Here is a 20,722-nt window from a genome sequence, read left to right on the forward strand (position 1 = left end):
TCCCCATCTACTCCATTCTTCCGGTATTATGGCCGCTTGCAGTGTAAGGGACAACGAGTGTGAAATGTTATGATTATGAAAAGTTTTCGGTGAAACAGGTGGATTAAGGATGCTTGTGACCGTGATGTTTCGGTTTCCCGTCTGTCGGCCGTCAGTTCGGGCAGTGCTTCACTGTCAGAGGCGCTTTAGCAAGGTGTGCAACCTTATTAAACCGTTTTCTGTTATGAAATGTAGCTGTACTGGCCTGCTGAGTACAGTATCATTGGGTTGTGTAGCCAGCCTTCTCCAAATCAGTGGTGTAGCATTGTCCTATGACCGCTCAGGTACATAGGTGTGGGTTTGTCCTCTGACAAACCATTGGATGGATCTATGAATAGCCCTGAAAGTGTTCTTACGGCCAAACAAGACTGCGCTGTAAACTGTCATGTCATTTGTGTGACCACAAGGTTATACATTTTTTTTAGGGGTGTTTGGTGGGAGGGGACAGTTCTCAATTAAGCATATTATTGGGTTCTCTCTCTCTCTCTGAAATATGCAACTACTAATGTATGTATGATCATAATGCCATACGTTTTGTTATGAATGCCATATTGTGAAGATTTGATTTAAAACGATTACATGGTAATATGATCCTCTTGTCTGTATTGTTGTTGTTCATATTGACCCCTGTGCTCTTCTTTCCTATTCCCTTGTTTCCTCATTTCTTCCCCTCTGCCTTTAGATACAGGCATCCCCTGCTCTGTCTGAGCGTGTGCGTGTGTTTGAGTCTCTCAGAGAGAGGCAGGGACAGCAGAGGACAAGCGGCATCATGAAACAGTCCTTCAGCGTCCGATTGGCTGATGGCAGGACGATGAATGGCACCACAGGCGTGACCACGCCGTCAATCATCGCTCAAAACGCACGGTTAGCCTCTCAGATGTGTGTGTGTTATTCAGAATCCTAAAACTCAGGGAAGGGTTATACCCAGTGCTTGACTTGGAATTCAATAGGTGCTGGTACTTATTTTGAGTGCTGGTACTGTTTTATATTTAGTTAAAGGAACACTGAAATCCTTTTGAGCTAATATTCTATAAGAGGTGCAGGAACTCAAGGAGCAGAAATGTCGAGGTGCTGGTACTCTGCTCCATTGAGTTACTGTCCAATTCAAGTACTGTTTATCCCTCAGAACACGTGTCGTGTTTAGACAGGTAGCCCAATTCTCTTATTTTTTTTCCGCTATTTGGTCCTTTGATTCATCAGATCTTTTCACATCAGGTTGTTTTCAGAGCTGGTCTGATTGGTCTAAAGACCAATTAGTGGAAAAAAATATCAGAATTGGGCTGCCTGTGTAAATGCAGCCTTAGTAACTCCCTGCAGAATCCTACAGGCCTTTCTCAGTCCCTGGGACACCTATGTGTCCCATCTCTTTGCTTTCAGATTGGAATTAGGTGAAATTGGATAGGTGTAAGCAAACATATTGACATTGTCTCTAACCCTCCAACACTCTGTCTGCAGTGTGAAAGGTGCTCTGGTCTGCAGGGTGAATGGAGAGCTGTGGGAGCTGCTTCGCCCCCTGGAGGCTGACTGTGAACTACAGCTGCTAGGCTTCAACACCACAGAGGGCAAACAGGTACTTACTAAGGACATTCTCATTCATCTAACCCAATAGAAGATGATACATGTAGAGGAGGCAGAGGTTGACCTCTTCTCTATCTTATCCCCTCTCGCTCATCTCTTTCATTTTCTCCCTTTCTCCCCCAGGCGGTGTGGAGGACAGGAGCGTGTGTTGTGGGGTGGGTGTTAGAGAGGGTGTTTGGGGTGGATGTGTGCAGAGAGGGCGTGTCAGAGTCCGGCCTCTACTGTGACCACCTCCCGGAGAACAGGTAAGATATTTCCCTCTCTTTGTAATATAATATATGCCATTTTGCAGATGCTTTTATCCAAAGCAACTTAGTCATGACATTTTACCCCACTAACCATCCCCTCATCTTTTGGCACCCCTTTAAGACAGAAAAGCTGCTTTGAGGGAGGGAGGGAGGGAAGGAAGGATGCATTTGTTCTCTAACAGAGCCCCTGGGAGCAGCTATCATGTAAATGGGATTTTTATTTTTTTATTTTAATACATTTGCTAAAATGTCTTAAACTGTTTTTGCTTCGTCATTATGGGTCTTGTGGATAGATTGAGGGGGGGGAAACGATTGAATCCATTTTAGAATAAGGCTGTAACGTAGCAAAATGTAGAAGAAGTTGAGTGGTTTGAATACTTTCCGAATGCACTGTATACACAGAGAAACAGTACTTACCCCTGGTCTCTCTCCCAGTGCCCTGTCCCTAGCTGAGCTAGAGGAGAGATGTAAGGAGGCCGCTGGCCAGAGGCTTCCTCTCTCCAGACTGGAGCTGAACAGGCAGGAAGTTACAGAGCTCTTCCAGGTCAGAGGTCATTGGCTCTGTCTGTCATTGGCTGCATCTGAAATGGCATCCTATTTCTTATGTAGTTCCCTATATAGGGAATAGGGTGCCATTTAGGACATTACCATTGTGGTTGGAAACAGGCATTTGGATCAATACCAGTACTATTTTGGACCTTACCTGCACTAAATGTATTTGGCTTAGAGTGTTTGGTTAGTCGTGTAATGACGCAGGGATAGTATGAAGTTGGTACAGAATGAGACATTTGATGGCATTGCGGTTATGGCCCACAGTATTCTAGAATGTAGGTGTGTTGCTTTGCTCCCACCTGTAGCAGCTTGTGGAATTGACTGTTTACATGTGTTGTCTCCTCTGTAATGGTCATCTAGGAATGTTTGTAATTCAAGGGGTGTGGCTGTGATACACTAGTGTGTACGTGTACTAACTGACTGTGTTCTGTCATCTAGGACAATGCACTGAGACTCCAGTTGATTGAAGAACAGATGAGTGGTCCTACTGTCACAGTCTACAGGTTTGTTGCTCAACATCTCACAGCCTGATACAACACACCACATGGTAATGCTACAGTCATGGTCTGTTTTTAAGGAGAAATGACTGTATACTAGGATGATATGTCCATCTCTTCCTGTTCCGTGTGTGGGTCAGGTGTGGAGACAGCATAGGAGTCTGCAATGGTCCTCTCCTCCCTAACACTGGTCTCCTCAAGGTCTTCAAGATGCTGCAGGTATGTGTGTGTGTGTGTGTGTGTCAACCTGCCTGCATATCAGTTCAGTAAGGAATATACAGTTATTGTCTTCTTCTCATGACATCTAAACTACACTGGATGTAAAAATTGAATGTACAGGATCAAATGGGTTTCCATCGCATTTTCATCTCTACTGATGGTTTTGTCACAAACCATGTTGAGTAACGTAGCGAATGTTCCCACTCTGGTCCGGGCATGTGTGCTGTAGCCAACAGCTGGCACATAGTGTGGGTATAGCCTACATGATGAGATTATTATGGACAAAAGAGCAAGATTCTTTTTATTTGTCAAAAGGCAGCCAAGCATCAGACCTTTGATACAGTATTTGTATTTGGAAAGGAGCATCAAGCTCACTACCTTGCCTTTTCACCACCCTGAAGTTCATAATAACTTGTTTAATCTATACTCTAATAAACTGCATGCTTTCCTGACGTGTCGTAGTGGGAGGTCCACACAGACTTGTCATCGCGCGACTCCAAGTTTACTTCGTTGTGATGGTTATTATATGAATATTTGTTCATAAAAGCATTTCCACTTCCATTTTAATTTTAGACACTAAATGATCCCACCTTGTCTAGCGTATTTTGTCTACATTTGGAAAGTTTACCGACAAATTTGTTGTTTCCATCCATCCTGTCATGACTTTTTTTTATCCAACATGTACTTTACTCAACAAAGGTTGGATGGAAACCTGGTTACTGTTTAACTCATAACATGGGCTGTGACATTACCATGCAATATAGCCATTAACTCTGACCTCTTCCTGATACTAATGTGTACTGGGACTGCACAGGTCACACTGGAAATTCCTTACTGGTAAATGACAATCACTTGGCAGTCAATAGCCAGTTAAACGACGCACTGGAGACTAACAGGAGACTAACAAGTCAGAACAACATGTCACACGGAAGACAAGCGAAACAAAACGCTGCTTGTTTTTTTCCTAGAACCATTAGAACTGTAGCTTGGTAGCCCGTGATGCCAACAATGACCTATTTGCTGGTGCTGAGCAATTAGTGCTTGAGGTCTGTTCAGTTTCGGTTTGATGATCTGGTTTATCTCTACAGAAACTGCGCATCGAGCTCACAGAAAAAATGATGAACTAAATCGAATTCAAATAATTGAACTGACGTTTGGCAATTAGTTGTTTTAAAAACCAACATTTCGGTTAATCGCTCAGCACTACTGTTTTCTTTTCAAAGTGGAATTTCCATAATGGTATTGTACTGGTCAGAATGGAATTTCCACTTTCCACGCTGGAAGAGCAATAGCCACAGGATATTGTGATTGTCAGTGACCAGTTTCCTGTCCCCGCCAAGTCAAATCCTGTCAATCTTTATTGTCCCAAGGGGAAACGCAGCCCCTGCCCATTATCTGTAGAGCAGTGGTTCCAAAATGGTGGCTATGGAACAAAGATGGCTGGTATAGATATATATAATACTCACTACCTACCAGTCAAACATTTGGACACACCTACTCACTCAAGTGTTTTTCTTTATTTGTACTATTTTCTACATTGTAGAATAATAGTGAAGACATCAACTATGAAATAACACATATGGAATCATGTAGTAACCAAAAAAGTGTTTAACAAATCAAAATATATTTTATATTTGAGATCCTTTTGCTTTGATGACAGCTTAGCACATACATTACATGTTGCCTTTTATATTTGGGTTCAGTATATTACTCTTTTCTACTCTCTCTCTTTCTCTGTCACACTCTGTCTTGTCTGTCCCCCCTCTTTCTGTTCAGGTGTCTCCTGTAACGTTAACCAATCCTGTTGGCACGTCAGGCGTGATGCGCGTGATGGGTGTGGTCTTCACAGGAGAGAGGGAGAGGGAGGAGTGGGAGAGGGAACAGGAGGAGACACGGAAGAGAGACCACAGACGCATCGGCAAGGTGAGGTGGACGGGGAGCGGGAAGAAAAAAGATCTAGGCCCAATAAGCATAGATATATAAACAACTGGAGACAGGTTGTCATTGGTACCACAGCGCTACTGTAGCTAGCGGAGTAGTGTAGAAACTATTGCTAACAAACTAACCTATTTTAGCAGGCTAGCTTAGCATCTTGGCTAACTGAGAGGCAAGTGCGACGGTGTCTCAAATGGAGCGTATCTTGATATGGGGGAGGTGTGTTTTGCCTCCAGGACCAGGAGCTGTTCTTCTTTAATGACGTCAGTCCTGGAAGCTGCTTCTTCCTGCCTAAAGGAGCTCACATCTACAACACACTCGCTGACTTTATCAAGGTAACACACGCGCACACACAGACGCATCACAATTTTTATGCTTGAAATTTTTATTTTTATTGATATAAAATAGACTAACTTACACACAAATGTACTATACTTACCAATCCTATCTTACTAGCTACTGCTTCTACAAAATAGATCAGATATTCACAGGAAGCCTATCTCTGCAGCCAACTCCCAACACCCCCGGAATGGCTTGTAGTTTCTCCATCAGAAAAATGCCACTGGTCTCCTGGTCCCAGTTTTTCACAAGTTGTCTATCTGTATTTCGTCTATGGGATAGTGTTAAATGCATAGAAATAGAATGGTCAAACCATTAACTTGAATTAGGAGTCCAGTTCTATTCATTCTATTTCTATGCATTTAACACTATCTGACAGATAAACATGGTCAAATAAACTTAATTTAATTGTTGCAAGCAGCACAGTTAGTCACCTAACACATCTGGATAACATGCAGACAGCCTAACCAGCTCTGCTAGGGTGAGAAATGGTCAGAGTGAGGTGTTCTCTCATTTGTGTCTGGAAGTAGCTAGCAAGTTAGCCAACTTTAGCCAGTTAGCTTAGGTGATTAACTGCCGTTGTGAGGTCAGAACGCTCGATCAACCCTACTCCTCGGTCAGGGCGTCCAGTGTGTGCTCTGAATTTACGAATGGAGAATCTGACAACACTCTGAATTGACGAACGCCCAGAGCGCTCTCTGAGCACACTATGGAACTCCAGAGGGAATTTATTAACACCCCCTTAGTATTTTATATGATTTTTGAATAGAATGGCCACAACAATCAGCGAAGTACCCTTCCGTGTACACACACACACAGCCACTAATTCAAACATCTTTACCCTGACGGTGACTTCAGGACACTCCTGTTGTAGTCAGGAAATCACCCCAATTACTACACTGTGACTGTCCGTTTTCCAAATAACCCTGGATGACACACGCACAGAGAAGAAATGTGTCTGTAATAATTAAGTTGTTACATCTCTGGTCCTCCCTTTCTCTCCACCCCTCCCTTCTCGTCATCCCCCCCCCACCCCCCAGACTGAGTACAGGAGGCGTGGCTTCCATGAGGTTGTGACCCCTACTCTATACAGCACTGCACTGTGGGAGCGTTCGGGTCACTGGGAACACTACAGTGAAAACATGTTTACTGTGACCGGTGACACACACACCTATGCACTCAAACCCATGAACTGTCCTGCACACTGGTGAGAACACACACACCCCTACATTCTGTCTTACTCTGCCCCACACACTGTTCAGGACTTCTCAATAACAGCTCTCTCTGTTCCAGTCTGATGTTTGAGCAGCGCGTAAGGGCATGGAGGGAGCTCCCGTTGCGTTGGGCCGATTTCGGGGCACTGCATCGGAACGAGCTGTCCGGCGCTCTGGGTGGTCTCACCCGGGTCCGCAGGTTCTGCCAGGACGACGCACACATCTTCTGCACTCCCGAACAGGTACACACACACACAATTCCTGTCATTTGAACCTTTTTGGATATTTGCCTCACATTTTCCACCCTGGAATTCCTAGGACAGCAGACATTGGGAGAAAGTGTGATTGTATCCCTGACTCCCCCAATGATTCCCTTATCCCATTAAACCACACACACACTTGCGCTTATACACACACTGATTCACATGATATTGTGAGGTTTGTTTTCCACTTTGGCTAATCCAATCACTGGAACAGTCAATAAATCAACTGTTCCTCCTCACTCATCTCTAAGTTAACCCTTAACCCCGAAAGCCCTGGGCTCTCCAGTTTCACATCTGTTTATTTATACTGTCTTTTACAATGTTGCATTTACATGATCTATTCTGTCTCCCATCACTCTGTCCTCCTTTTCTGGCTGTACTCCTGCCCCCCAATCCCTTCCTGTACCCCCACCCCCCCACACACTCTCTCTCTGTCAGTTGGAGGAGGAGATCATAGCGTGTTTGGACTTTGTGAGGAGTGTGTATCGAGTTTTTGGATTCTCCTTCCACTGTCTCCTCTCCACCCGACCTACACCCTGCCTGGGGAGCCTGCACTGTGGGACCACGCTGAGCAGGTACACACACACACACACAACATACAGACAGATGTACACGCACAGAGCCAGCTGTGTAAATGTGTTTACTGTCCCACAAGTGATGTCTATAAATCCCAGCACATAGCCTCTATTTTAATCATAATGACATCACGTAATGAGGGACACTTATCCAATCAGTGTTGATATATGGCCATGTGGATGTGACAAACTCAAAGCCCTGTCTGTTCTGTGGCTGCTGTTTATGCTCCCTGCCTCTTCCTCTGTGGAGTAAAGCTCAGGAAATTAACACAGAGAGGAGAAGCTCAATGAAGAAATGAGATCCTTTCTTTCCATTTCTCTTTCCCACTTTCTTTCCCTCTTTCACTCCCCTCCCTCTTGTCCCCTCCCCCCTCACTCTCCTCTCTCTCTACCTCTCTCTGTCTCTTTCTCTCTGAGCAGCAGTTGGAGAGGAGTCTGCAGCAGTTTGGAGAGCGCTGGCAGTTCAACCCAGGAGATGGAGCGTTCTACGGGCCAAAAGTCAGTTACACAAGACCCTTCTGTCTGAACGTTGTGTAACGCTGCAACCCGCCCTGAACAGAGCCATGTTATTAACACTCACACACTCCCACATCTTCCTATTGTCCTAGATTGACATCCAGATCAAGGACGCCATTGGTCGACAGCACCAGTGTGCCACCATCCAATTGGACTTCCAGCTACCAATCAGATTTGACCTGGAGTATGTGGGGTGAGTCACTCATCTATGTCAGTTCAACCTGTGTGTTCTGGGATGTTCCCTGATGCAGCTTCTGCTCTTATCTAACTGATGGTACATTTAATTGGGATGCACATGGCTGTCAACATTATTAGACTGAGGGAATTTAAAGCTAGAATCCTAAGTTGTTGCATTTGTTTTTGGACTTATAAATGAATTTTATATTTTATAATCTCAGCAAAAAATAAACATCCCTTTTTCAGGACCCTGTCTTTCAAAGATAATTAGTAAAAAACAGAATAACTTCACAGATCTTTATTGTAAAGGGTTTAAACACGGTTTTCCATGCTTGTTCAATGAACCATAAACAATTAATGACCATGCACCTGTGGAACGGTCCTTAAGACACTAACAGATTACAGGCGGTAGGCAATTAAGGTCACAGTTATGAAAACTTAGGACACTAAAGAGGCCTTTCTACTAACTCTGAAAAACACCAAAAGAAAGATGCTCAGGGTCCCTGCTCATCTGCGTGAACGTGCCTTAGGCATGCTTCAAGGAAGCATGAGGACTGCAGATGTGGCCAGGGCAATAAATTGCAATGTCCGTACTGTGAGACGCCTAAGACAGCGCTACAGGGAGACAGGACAGACAGCTGATCGTCCTCACAGTGGCAGGCCACGTGTAACAACACCTGCACAGGATCGGTACATCCGAACATCACACCTGTGGGACAGGTACAGGATGGCAACAACAACTGCCCGAGTTACACCAGGAGCGCACAATCCCTCCATCAGTGCTCAGACTGTCTGCAATAGGCTGAGAGAGGTTGGACTGAGGGCTTGTAGGCCTGTTGTAAGGCAACAACGTCGCCTATGGGCACAAACCCACCGTCGCTGGACCAGGAAAAAAGTGTTCTTCACTGACGAGTTGCGGTTTTGTCTCACCAGGGGTGATGGTCGGATTCGTGTCTAGGGCCATTCCCCCCAGAAATGTCCGGGAACTTGCAGGTGCCTTGGTGGAGGAGTGGGGTAACATCTCACAGCAAGAACTGGCAAATCTGGTACAGTCCATGAGGAGGAGATGCACTGCAGTACTTAATGCAGCTGGTGGCCACACCAGATACTGACTGTTACTTTTGATTTTGATCCCCCCTTTGTTCAGGGACACATTCCATTTCTGTTAGTCACATGTCTGTGGAACTTGTTCAGTTTGTGTCTCAGTTGTTGAATCATGTTATGTTCATACAAATATTTACACATGTTAAGTTTACTGGAAATAAACGCAGTTGACAGTGAGAGGATGTTTATTTTTTTGCTGAGTGTTTATACGTACATACATACATACAGTTGAAGTTGGAAGTTTACATACACTTAGGTTAGAGTCATTAAAACTTGTTTTTCAACCATTCCACAAATGTCTTGTTAACAAACTATAGTTTTAGCAAGTCAGTTAGGACATCTACGTTGTGCATGACACAAGTAATTTTTCCAACAATTGTTTACAGACAGATTATTTCACTTAAAATTCACTGTATCACAATTCCAGTGGGTCAGAAGTTTACATACACTAAGTTGACTGTACCTTTAAACAGCTTGGAAAATTCCAGAGAATTATGTCATGGCTTTAGAAGCTTCTAAATGAAATCATTTGAGTCAATTGGAGGTGCACCTGTCGATGTATTTCAAGGCCTACCTTCAAACTCAGTGCCTCTTTGCTTGACATCATGGGAAAATCAAATGAAATCAGCTAAGAAATCAGAACTTGTTTTTTTTTTGTTCACCTCCACAAGTTTGATTTATCCTTGGGAGCAATTTCCAAATGCCTGAAGGTACCACATTCATCTGTACAAACGATAGTACGCAAGTATAAACACCATGGGACCACACAGCCGTCATACCGCTCAGAAAGAAGACGAGTTCTGTCTCCTAGAGATGAACGTACTTTGGTGCAAATCAATCCCAGAACAACAGCAAAGATCCTTGTGAAGATGCTGGAGGAAACGGGTATAAAAGTGTCGGATTGTAGGATTTTTAATGAATTTATTTGCAAATTATGTTGGAAAATAAGTATTTGGTCAATAACAAAAGTTTATCTCAATACTTTGTTATATACCCTTTGTTGGCAATGACAGAGATCAAACATTTTCTGTAAGTCTTCACAAGGTTTTCACACACTGTTGCTGGTATTTTGGTCCATTCCTCCATGCAGATCTCCTCTAGAGGAGTGATGTTTTGGGGCTGTTGCTGGGCAACACGGACTTTCAACTCCCTCCAAAGATTTTCTATGGGGTTGAGATCTGGAGACTGGCTAGGCCACTCCAGGACATTGAAATGCTTCTTACGAAGCCACTCCTTCGTTGCCCGGGCGGTGTGTTTGGGATCATTGTCATGCTGAAAGACCCAGCCATGTTTCATCTTCAATGCCCTTGCTGATGGAAGGAGGTTTTCACTCAATCTCACGATACATGGCCCCATTCATTCTTTCCTTTACACGGATCAGTCGTCCTGGTCCCTTTGCAGAAAAACAGCCCCAAAGCATGATGTTTCCACCCCCATGCTTCACAGTAGGTATGGTGTTCTTTGGATGCAACTCAGCATGCTTTGTCCTCCAAACACGACGAGTTGAGTTTTTACCAAAAAGTTATATTTTAGTTTCATCTGACCATATGACATTCTCCCAATCTTCTTCTGGATCATCCAAATGCTCTCTAGCAAACTTCAGACGGGCCTGGACATGTACTGGCTTAAGCAGGGGGACACGTCTGGCACTGCAGGATTTGAGTCCCTGGCGGCGTAGTGTGTTACTGATGGTAGGCTTTGTTACTTTGGTCCCAGCTCTCTGCAGGTCATTCACTAGGTCCCCCCGTGTGGTTCTGGGATTTTTGCTTGCTGTTCTTGTGATCATTTTGACCCCACGGGGTGAGATCTTGCGTGGAGCCACAGATCGAGGGAGATTATCAGTGGTCTTGTATGTCTTCCATTTCCTAATAATTGCTCCCACAGTTGATTTCTTCAAACCAAGCTGCTTACCTATTGCAGATTCTGTCTTCCCAGCCTGGTGCAGGTCTACAATTTTGTTTCTGGTGTCCTTTGACAGTTCTTTGGTCTTGGCCATAGTGGAGTTTGGAGTGTGACTGTTTGAGGTTGTGGACAGGTGTCTTTTATACTGATAACAACTTCAAATGGGTGCCATTAATACAGGTAACGAGTGGAGGACAGAGGAGCCTCTTAAAGAAGAAGTTACAGATCTGTGAGAGCCAGAAATCTTGCTTGTTTGTAGGTGACCAAATACTTATTTTCCACCCTAATTTGCAAATAAATTAATTAAAAATCCTACAATGTGATTTTTCTGGATTTTCTTTCTCATTTTGTCTGTCATAGTTGAAGTGTACCTATGATGAAAATTACAGGCCTCATCTTTTTAAGTGGGAAAACTTGCACAATTGGTGGCTGACTAAATACTTTTTTGCCCCACTGTATATTGAAGCAACGTCTTAAGACATCAGTCAGGAAGTTAAAGCTTGGTCGCAAATGGGTCTTCCAAACGGATAATGACCCCAAGCATACTTCCAAAGTTGTGGCAAATGGCTTAAGGACAACAGAGTCAAGGTATTGGAGTGGCCATCACAAAGCCCTCACCTAAATTCTATAGAAAATGTGTGGGCAGAACTGAAAAAGCGTGTGTGAGCAAGGAGGCCTACAAACCTGACTCAGTTACACCAGCTCTGTCAGGAGGAATGGGACGAAGTTCACCCAACTTATTGTGGGAAGCTTGTGGAAGGCTACCCAAAATGTTTGACCCAAGTTAAACAAGTTAAAGGCAATGCTACCAAATACTAATTGAGTGTATGTGAACTTTTGACCCACTGGGAATGTGATGAAAGAAATAAAAGCTGAAATAAATAATTCTCTCCACTATTTTTCTGACATTTCACATTCTCTTAAAATAAAGTGGTGATCCTAACCGACCTAAGACAGGGAATTTTTACTAGGATTAAATGTCAGGAATTGTGAAAAAATAGTTTAAATGTATTTGGCTAAGGTGTATGTAAACTTCCAACTTCAACTGTGCATATATATACAAACACACACTACCGTTCAAAGGTTTGGGGTCACTTAGAAATGTCCTTGTTTTTGGAAGAAAATAAAAACAATTGTCCATAAAATAACATAAAATTGATCAGAAATAGGGTGTAGAGATTGCTGATGTTGTAAATAACTATTGTAGCTGGAAACAGCTGATTAAAAATAATAAAAAAATAATGGAATGTCTACATAGGTGTACAGAGGCCAATCATCAGCAACCATCACTCCTGTGTTCCAATTGCAAGTTGTGTTAGCTAAGTTTATCATTTGAAAAGGCTAATTGATCATTAGAAAACCCCTTTGCAAGTATGTTAGAACAGCTGAAAACTGTTGTGCTGATTTTAAAGAAGCAATAAAACTGGCCTTCTTTTGACTAGTTGAGTATCTGGAGTATCAGCATTTATGGGTTCGATTACAGCCTCAAAATTGCCAGAAACAAAGAGCTTACTTCTAAAACTCGTCAGTCTATTCTTGTTCTGAGAAATGAAGACTATTCCATGTGAGAAATTGCCAAGAAACTGAAGATCTTGTACAACGCTGTGTACTACTCCCTTCACAGAACAGCACAAACTGGCTATAACCAGAATAGAAAGAGGAGTGGGAGGCCCCGGTGCACAACTGAGCAAAAGGACAAGTACATTACTGTCTAGTTTGAGAAACAGACACCTCACTAGTCTTCAACTGGCAGTTTCATTAAATAGTACCCGCAAAACACCAGTCTGGCCCTCGCTACATATTCGTCGCCAGACCCACTGGCTCCAGGTCATCTACAAGTCCATGCTAGGTAAAGCTCCGCCTTATCTCAGTTCACTGGTCACGATGGCAACACCCATCCGTAGCACACGCTCCAGCAGGTGTATCTCACTGATCATCCCTAAAGCCAACACCTCATTTGGCCGCCTTTCGTTCCAGTACTCTGCTGCCTGTGACTGGAACGAACTGCAAAAATCGCTGAAGTTGGAGACTTTTATCTCCCTCACCAACTTCAAACATCAGCTATCCGAGCAGCTAACCGATCGCTGCAGCTGTACATAGTCTATTGGTAAATAGCCCACCCATTTTCACCTACCTCATTCCCATACTGTTTTTATACTGTTTTTTTTATTTATTTATTTACTTTTCTGCTCTTTTGCACACCAATATCTCTACCTGTACATGACCATCTGATCATTTATCACCCCAGTGTTAATCTGCAAAATTGTATTATTCGCCTACCTCCTCATGCCTTTTGCACACATTGTATATAGACTGCCCATTTTTTTTTTCTACTGTGTTATTGACTTGTTAATTGTTTACTCCATGTGTAACTCTGTGTTGTCTGTTCACACTGCTATGCTTTATCTTGGCCAGGTCGCAGTTGCAAATGAGAACTTGTTCTCAACTAGCCTACCTGGTTAAATAAAGGTGAAATAAAAAAATAAAATAAAAAAGTCTGAATGTCAGCAGTGAAGTGGAGACTCTGCCTAGAAAGCCAGCATCCCAGAGTTGCAAAGAAAAAGCCATATCTCAGACTGGACAAAATAACAGACACTGGACAATATTTGCAAACAACATAAATAAACACTGTATAGCCTCATAACAAGGTTAAACACATGTTGATATCATGGATGGTCAGTCCTTGCATCCATAGCTCTGAATTTCAATGGTTACATTTCTCCAGCTCATCCCTTCAGAGGTGGGGTGTCTGCTTTGTTATTGTAGCTTTAAGACTGAAGTGATCTCCTCTCCCCTACCCCTTTCTCCCAACATCTTTCTCTCTTCCCTCACCCTCTCTCCCTTGCTCTCTTTCACCCTTTCTCTTGCTCTCAGGGGGGATGGAGAGACCCACAGGCCAGTGATGGTCCACAGAGCTGTTCTGGGATCACTGGAACGCATGATCGCTATATTGGCTGAGAATTTTGGGGGGAAATGGTGAGAAGTGTGTCTGTATGTCTGTGATTTGATTAATCTAAAATGATACTGTTTTGGTTACCCACATTTCTCTTACTCACTCAGTTTCTCTTTCCTTTCCGTCTCTTTCAGGCCTCTGTGGTTGTCTCCAGCGCAGGTCATGATTATTCCTGTAGGGGGAGGTAGTGAGTCATATGCGCAACAGGTCAGGACTCATAATATCAGATCTGGGTCCATATGTATCAAGCGTCTCAGATTTGGAGTGCTGATTTAGGGTCAGTTTTGCATTTTGGATCTCAAGATTAAATGAAAAGGAGGAACCTGGTCCTAGATAAGCACTCCTGCTCTGAGACACATTATACACATGGCCCTTGTACTGCAGGCTGAAATCAACCCCCCCCCATACACGTGACCAAACACAACATGACTCAGCACACATCAAAAGCTGTACCCCTCAGTGACTCCAGAGGTCGAAGGCTAATCCAACACTGGACCCATACACGGTTCATGACTCTGAAAAGGACTTGATTTGAGGTTAATTTTGATCAGGTTTTCGTACATGCCACTACTCACATATCAATATATTCTACAAGTTCCATCTGCCACATGATTAATGAGCCAGCAGCAGGTAAGACCAGACACAAGAGATAACATGGAATATAGACATGTAATGTTTCTGAGGCCTTTATCAGGACACGGCTCCTGTTTCTGTCTTGACTTGTCTTGTAAAAAGCCTGCCAGTCACAACATTGCCAATACATCCTCCTGTATGTAATGCGCATGTAGCCCCAGGGGAGGAGAATCTATCAACACTGCTGATCTGGGGTCTGTCATGATGATACATAGCCAGGTAATACAGCCACCAGTGTCTCGGCCCTCAGGGTGGATTTTAAAAGGTGCCGTCCTACTGGTATTCTACCGTAGCCTGGTTCCTGTCTCCTCTACCACCACTGTGAGTGATGTGTGTTTTGCTCTTGTTAAGGTGGTCCGACAGTTCCGCGAGGCTGGCTTCATGGCCGACGCAGATGACGGCCAGGGTGCCACCTTAAATAAGAAGATCCGCTCTGCACAGCTGGCCCAGTACAACTACATATTTGGTAAGAGTGCGTGGGTGAACATGGATTAGATTACTGCCACAGCTTGTAAACATATTGATTCAATAATTGTTTATTTCTGTGTGTGTGTGTGTGTGTGTGTGTGTGTGTGTGTGTGTGTCCAGTGGTAGGTGAGAAGGAGTGTGTGGGTGGCACGGTGAGTGTAAGGACCAGAGGGGGGAAGCAGCTAGGGAGGAGACCGACAGAGAAGGTCCTGGCATCACTCACACACCTACGAGACGCACGGAGCAACCAGGATGACTTCTAACACACACACCTGTTGTGGATTAAGAATTGCTCACTGTACTTTTGTAATAAAATATAATAACTTAAATTATAAAACTCTTCTGGATGTCTTTTGAACACACTTTTTCTGTGTGCGTGTGTAACTGTCATTATGGACATGGTCATGTTAATGGGACTTGTGTGTGTGTAACTGTCATTATGGACATGGTCATGTTAATGGGGCTGGTGTGTGTGTGTGTGTGTGTAACTGTCATTATGGACATGGTCATGTTAATGGGGCTGGTGTGTGTGTGTAAGTGTTTCATTGTGCAGCACTGGTTGGAGAGACATCCATTTTAGGAGTCTTATCAGAGGTTTCAGGCCACAGCTGTGATTGGTTGTTAATACTCAAATCGGCTCAGCCCTGTTACGTAAGACTGTCATCACTACCTTTAAATGACTGGAATAGGAAAGGCAGGATACGCAGGGAGCGTGGGGGGATTTGACTAAAATAGGAGAGGGAGCCCTGTGTTTAGTGGAAACAGGAAAGGCAGAACGAAGGTCGGAAGGTTTGAAGTTTTTCCCTCTTTTTTAATTGAGAAAGGGAGCGACGGAACGGAAAGGACATGAGTCACAACAGTGACAGAACAGCTAGGAGAGACAGGGAGGGGGGGGGGGGGGGGGGTCACAGATCAAACACGGACTAGACTGGACAAAGAACCTCTTCAACAAAACGGCTATTGGCCAAAGGCGGCGGTTTTGTGTGCTTAGTTCTACGCGAGCACTTCACTGCCGAGACAGAGAGGGAGGCCGAAAGGAGTTGAATTGGGTTCAGGCCAGGGCGCTTTTGGTGTGTATCGGTCCCTAGAGCCAGACACTTAGTGGGTGACCAGACTGAGCATTACCAGAGGAGGAGAGGTTGGACTTGGCCCCACGTTCCAATCACACAGATTAACGGTCAGGCGATTTAAAACAGACCAAAGAATGAGGCTTATATCCAATACGCAGGATAAATGCCTTATATTCCTTGTCCCCCTCTTGAATGACTTTCTTTCTCTGAAATGATTAAAGTCGGGGAGTTGTTTGGTGCTGTAAGTGTTCCACAGTAGTTCCAGAGTGGTGACATGGACCATTAGTATCAGTGAACATTCCCAAAACCATTAGTTACTGATAACTACAAGCTCATCAGTGGGTCACTCTACCCCCCTCACAGCATTCCTTCCCCCTATCTCTCTCACTCTAATCTCTTTCTCCCTACTCTTTCTCTCACTGTACTCTCTAGTTGCTTTCCCTGAACACACAAAGCAATCCTTCATTTGACAGTTCGAGTCGCACAGAGTTCATTCTGAAATTATTTTTAGCCAGGGGGTTGAGAGAGAGTTGGGTTGGGGGGCAGAAAGAGGTTGGCCTTTTGACGTTAAAGACAATAACAAAGGGAGGTATAGATCACCATCTCCAGTCCTAGGACTGCCTGTAGGCTATAATGTAACATGTCAATAGGGCTATAAGAGGATGAAATGAAATCATTTGTTTAGGGGGTTGTTTATTTATATATATATATAGTAGGTAGCCTACAAGTTCAGGCAGGTACATAAATGACCCAGGATGCATTCCAAATGGCACCCTATTCCATTTGACATGTCCCAAATGGCACCCTATTCCATTTGACATGTCCCAAATGGCACCCTATTCCATTTGACATGTCCCAAATGGCACCCTATTCCATTTGACATGTCCCAAATGGCATCATGTTCCCCATGACCTGTCCCAAATGGTACCCTGTTCCCTCTGACTTGTCCCAAATGGCACCCTATTCCATTTGACATGTCCCAAATGGCACCCTATTCCATTTGACATGTCCCAAATGGCACCCTATTCCATTTGACATGTCCCAAATGGCATCATGTTCCCCATGACCTGTCCCAAATGGTACCCTGTTCCCTCTGACTTGTCCCAAATGGCACCCTGTTCCAGTTGACCTGTCCCAAATGGTACCCTGTTCCCTCTGACTTGTCCCAAATGGCACCCTGTTCCAGTTGACCTGTCCCAAATGGCACCATATTAACCCTGGCATGTCCCAAATGGCACCATATTCCCCTTTTGACCTGTCCCAAATGGCACAATATTCCCAGTTTGACATGTCCCAAATGGCACCCTATTCCCATTTTGACCTGTCTCAAATGGCACCCGATTCCCATTGACCTGTCCCAAATGAAACCCTATTCCCGCTGACCTGTCCCAAATGACACCATATTAACTCTGGCATGTCCCAAATGGCACCATATTCCCATTTTGACCTATCCCAAATGGCACCCTATTCCCTTTGTTCAGTCCCAAATGGCACCCTATTCCCTATGTAGTTCACAGCCCTGTGGGTTCTGGTCTAAAGTAGTAAACTATAAAGGGAATAGGAGGCCATATGGAACACACTCCAGTTTCAGGTCATCCTTTCTGTGGGAAGGGGGCCGGGAGGCAGGGTGACCGTGACCAGAGGAAGTCAAACAGAACGGTGGTGTGACGTCCTCATGGTGGTACTGTTCTGTTCTGCTGGTATCACTGAGAACCTGTCAGACAATGATTGGTGGGACGTGGACCTGAAATAGACCCCTGTGCCTGGACTCCCTTTCCCCTGCACCTCCTGTAAAAATAACCTTCCTGTATGTGTATGTATGTTTAACTATCCTTGTGAGCACCAGAAGTCCTCGCAAGGATAGTAAAACAAGGAAAATTAATTTTGCCGGTCCCCATTTTACTGGCCTCCTGAGGAAAACTACTATTTTGGGCTTAGGGGTTAGGTTTAGGGATAGAATTAAGGTTCATGTTAGATTTAGGGTTAGGATTTTGGATGGGAATCCATTCTTTGGTCCTCACGGGGATAGCAATGCAATAGTGTGTGTGTGTGAGAGAGAGAGAGTTTGCTGCCAGGTGGCTGAGAGTCCAGCCACTGAAAACAATAACAGGAGGTCTGTTGGCCTTTGCAGCAAACAGTGACAACAACCTAGCAGTGTAGAGCCCTCGCTCTCTCCTCTCTCTCGCTGGGCGTGTGGGTTGGCTGGTAATGTTTGGATAGGGGCAAGCCAATTAGTGAAGGAAATATTATTATTATTATTTCTGATGGGGGTGTGTGGTGGATGGAACACTTAGTTGGAGCGATGTAGCTCACTGTTACACGCTCCAGTTGCCCAGCTTCAGTCCCTTGAAATGAATTCCTTATTGAGAAACAGACTGGGGGAATAAATCAGCCGTAAGGATTCTGCTGGATATACACCAAACCATGGGCCCACCCGCACTGATCACTAGACACACACACACATAGAAGCCCACTCCCCTCTACCCCCCCCCCCCCATATTTCCCAACTTCTGTCCAGATCTGGTCGTTGAGGTTTTCTAAAGTCTTTATTTGATCCAGTCGTCTCTCCCAGTCAGGTGGTCGTCTCTCCCAGTCAGGTGGCCGTCTCTCCCAGTCAGGTGGCCGTCTCTCCCAGTCAGGTGGCCGTCTCTCCCAGTCAGGTGGCCGTCTCTCCCAGTCAGGTGGTCGTCTCTCCCAGTCAGGTGGTCGTCTCTCCCAGTCAGGTGGCCGTCTCTCCCAGTCAGGTGGCCGTCTCTCCCAGTCAGGTGGCCGTCTCTCCCAGTCAGGTGGCCGTCTCTCTCAGTCAGGTGGCCGTCTCTCTCAGTCAGGTGGCCGTCTCTCTCAGTCAGGTGGCCGTCTCTCCCAGTCAGGTGGCCGTCTCTCCCAGTCAGGTGGCCGTCTCTCCCAGTCAGGTGGCCGTCTCTCCCAGTCAGGTGGCCGTCTCTCCCAGTCAGGTGGCCGTCTCTCCCAGTCAGGTGGCCGTCTCTCCCAGTCAGGTGGCCGTCTCTCCCAGTCAGGTGGCCGTCTCTCCCAGTCAGGTGGCTGTCTCTCTCAGTCAGGTGGCCGTCTCTCTCAGTCAGGTGGCCGTCTCTCCCAGTCAGGTGGCCGTCTCTCCCAGTCAGGTGGCCGTCTCTCTCAGTCAGGTGGCCGTCTCTCTCAGTCAGGTGGTCGTCTCTCCCAGTCAGGTGGCCGTCTCTCCAATCCTCCTGTGTATACAGTGCCTTGCAAAAGTATTCACCCCCCTTGGCATTTTTCCTATTTTGTTGCATTACAACCTGTAATTTAAATGTTTTTATTTGGATGTCATGTAATGGACATACACAAAATATTCCAAATTGGTGAAGTGAAATGAAAAAAATAACTTCTTACAAAAAAAAATCTAACATGGAAAAGTGGTGTGCGTGCATATGTATTATGAACATATGTATAAATAAGGTGTGGTGCAACCAATTACCTTCAGAAGACACATAATTAGTTAAATAAAGTCCACCTGTATGCAATCTAAGTGTCACATGATCTGTCACATGATCTCAGTATACATACACCTGTTCTGAAAGGCCCCAGAGTCTGCAACACCACTAAGCAAGGGGCACCACCAAGCAAGCGACACCATTAAGACCAATGAGCTCTCCAAACAGATCAGGGACAAAGTTGTGGAGAAGTACAGATCAGGGTTGGGTTATAAAAAAATATCAGAAACTTTGAACATCCCACAGAGCACCATTCAATCTATTGTTAAAAAATGGTAAGAACATGGCACCACAACAAACCTGCCAAGAGAGGGCAGCCCACCAAAACTCACAGATCAGGCAAGGAGGGCATTAATCAGAGAGGCAACAAAGAGACCAAAGATAACCCTGAAAGGAGCTGCAACGCTCCACAGCAGAGACTGGAGTAGCTGTCCATAGGACCACTTTAAGCTGTACGCTCCACAGAGCTGGGCTTTACGGAAGAATGTCCAGAAAAAAAGCCATTGCTTAAAGAAAATTATATTGGTGTTCACTATTGGTGTTCATTATTGGTGTTCACCAAAAGGCAGGTGGGAGACTCCCCAAACATATGGAAGAAGGCATTCTGGCCAGATGAGACTAAAATTGAGCTTTTTGGCCATCAACGAAAACGAGCAAACCCAACACCTCTCATCGCCCCGAGAACGCCATCCCCACAGTGAATCATGGTGGTGGCAGCATCATGCTGTAAGGATGTTTTTCATCGGCAGGAACTGGGAAACTGGTCAGAATTGAAGGAATGATGGATGGCGCTGATGGATGGCGCTGAATACAGGGAAATTCTTGAGGGAAACCTGTTTCAATCTTCCAGAGATTTGAGACTGGGACGGAGGTTCACCTTCCAGCAGGACAATGACCCTAAGCATATTGCTAAAGCAACACTCGAGTGGTTTAAGGGGAAACATTTAAATGTCTTGGAATGGCCTAGTCA

At 44.8% G+C, this 20,722-nt stretch overlaps 1 pseudogene; it reads left to right on the top strand.

The window, feature by feature from the left end:
- LOC115119645 (threonine--tRNA ligase 1, cytoplasmic-like) lies at positions 1-15,541 on the top strand (annotated as a pseudogene).
- The last annotated feature ends 5,181 nt before the right edge of the window (positions 15,542-20,722 follow it).

This window comes from Oncorhynchus nerka, linkage group LG14 (genome assembly GCF_034236695.1).
Source record: "Oncorhynchus nerka isolate Pitt River linkage group LG14, Oner_Uvic_2.0, whole genome shotgun sequence".
NCBI lineage: Eukaryota > Metazoa > Chordata > Actinopteri > Salmoniformes > Salmonidae > Oncorhynchus > Oncorhynchus nerka.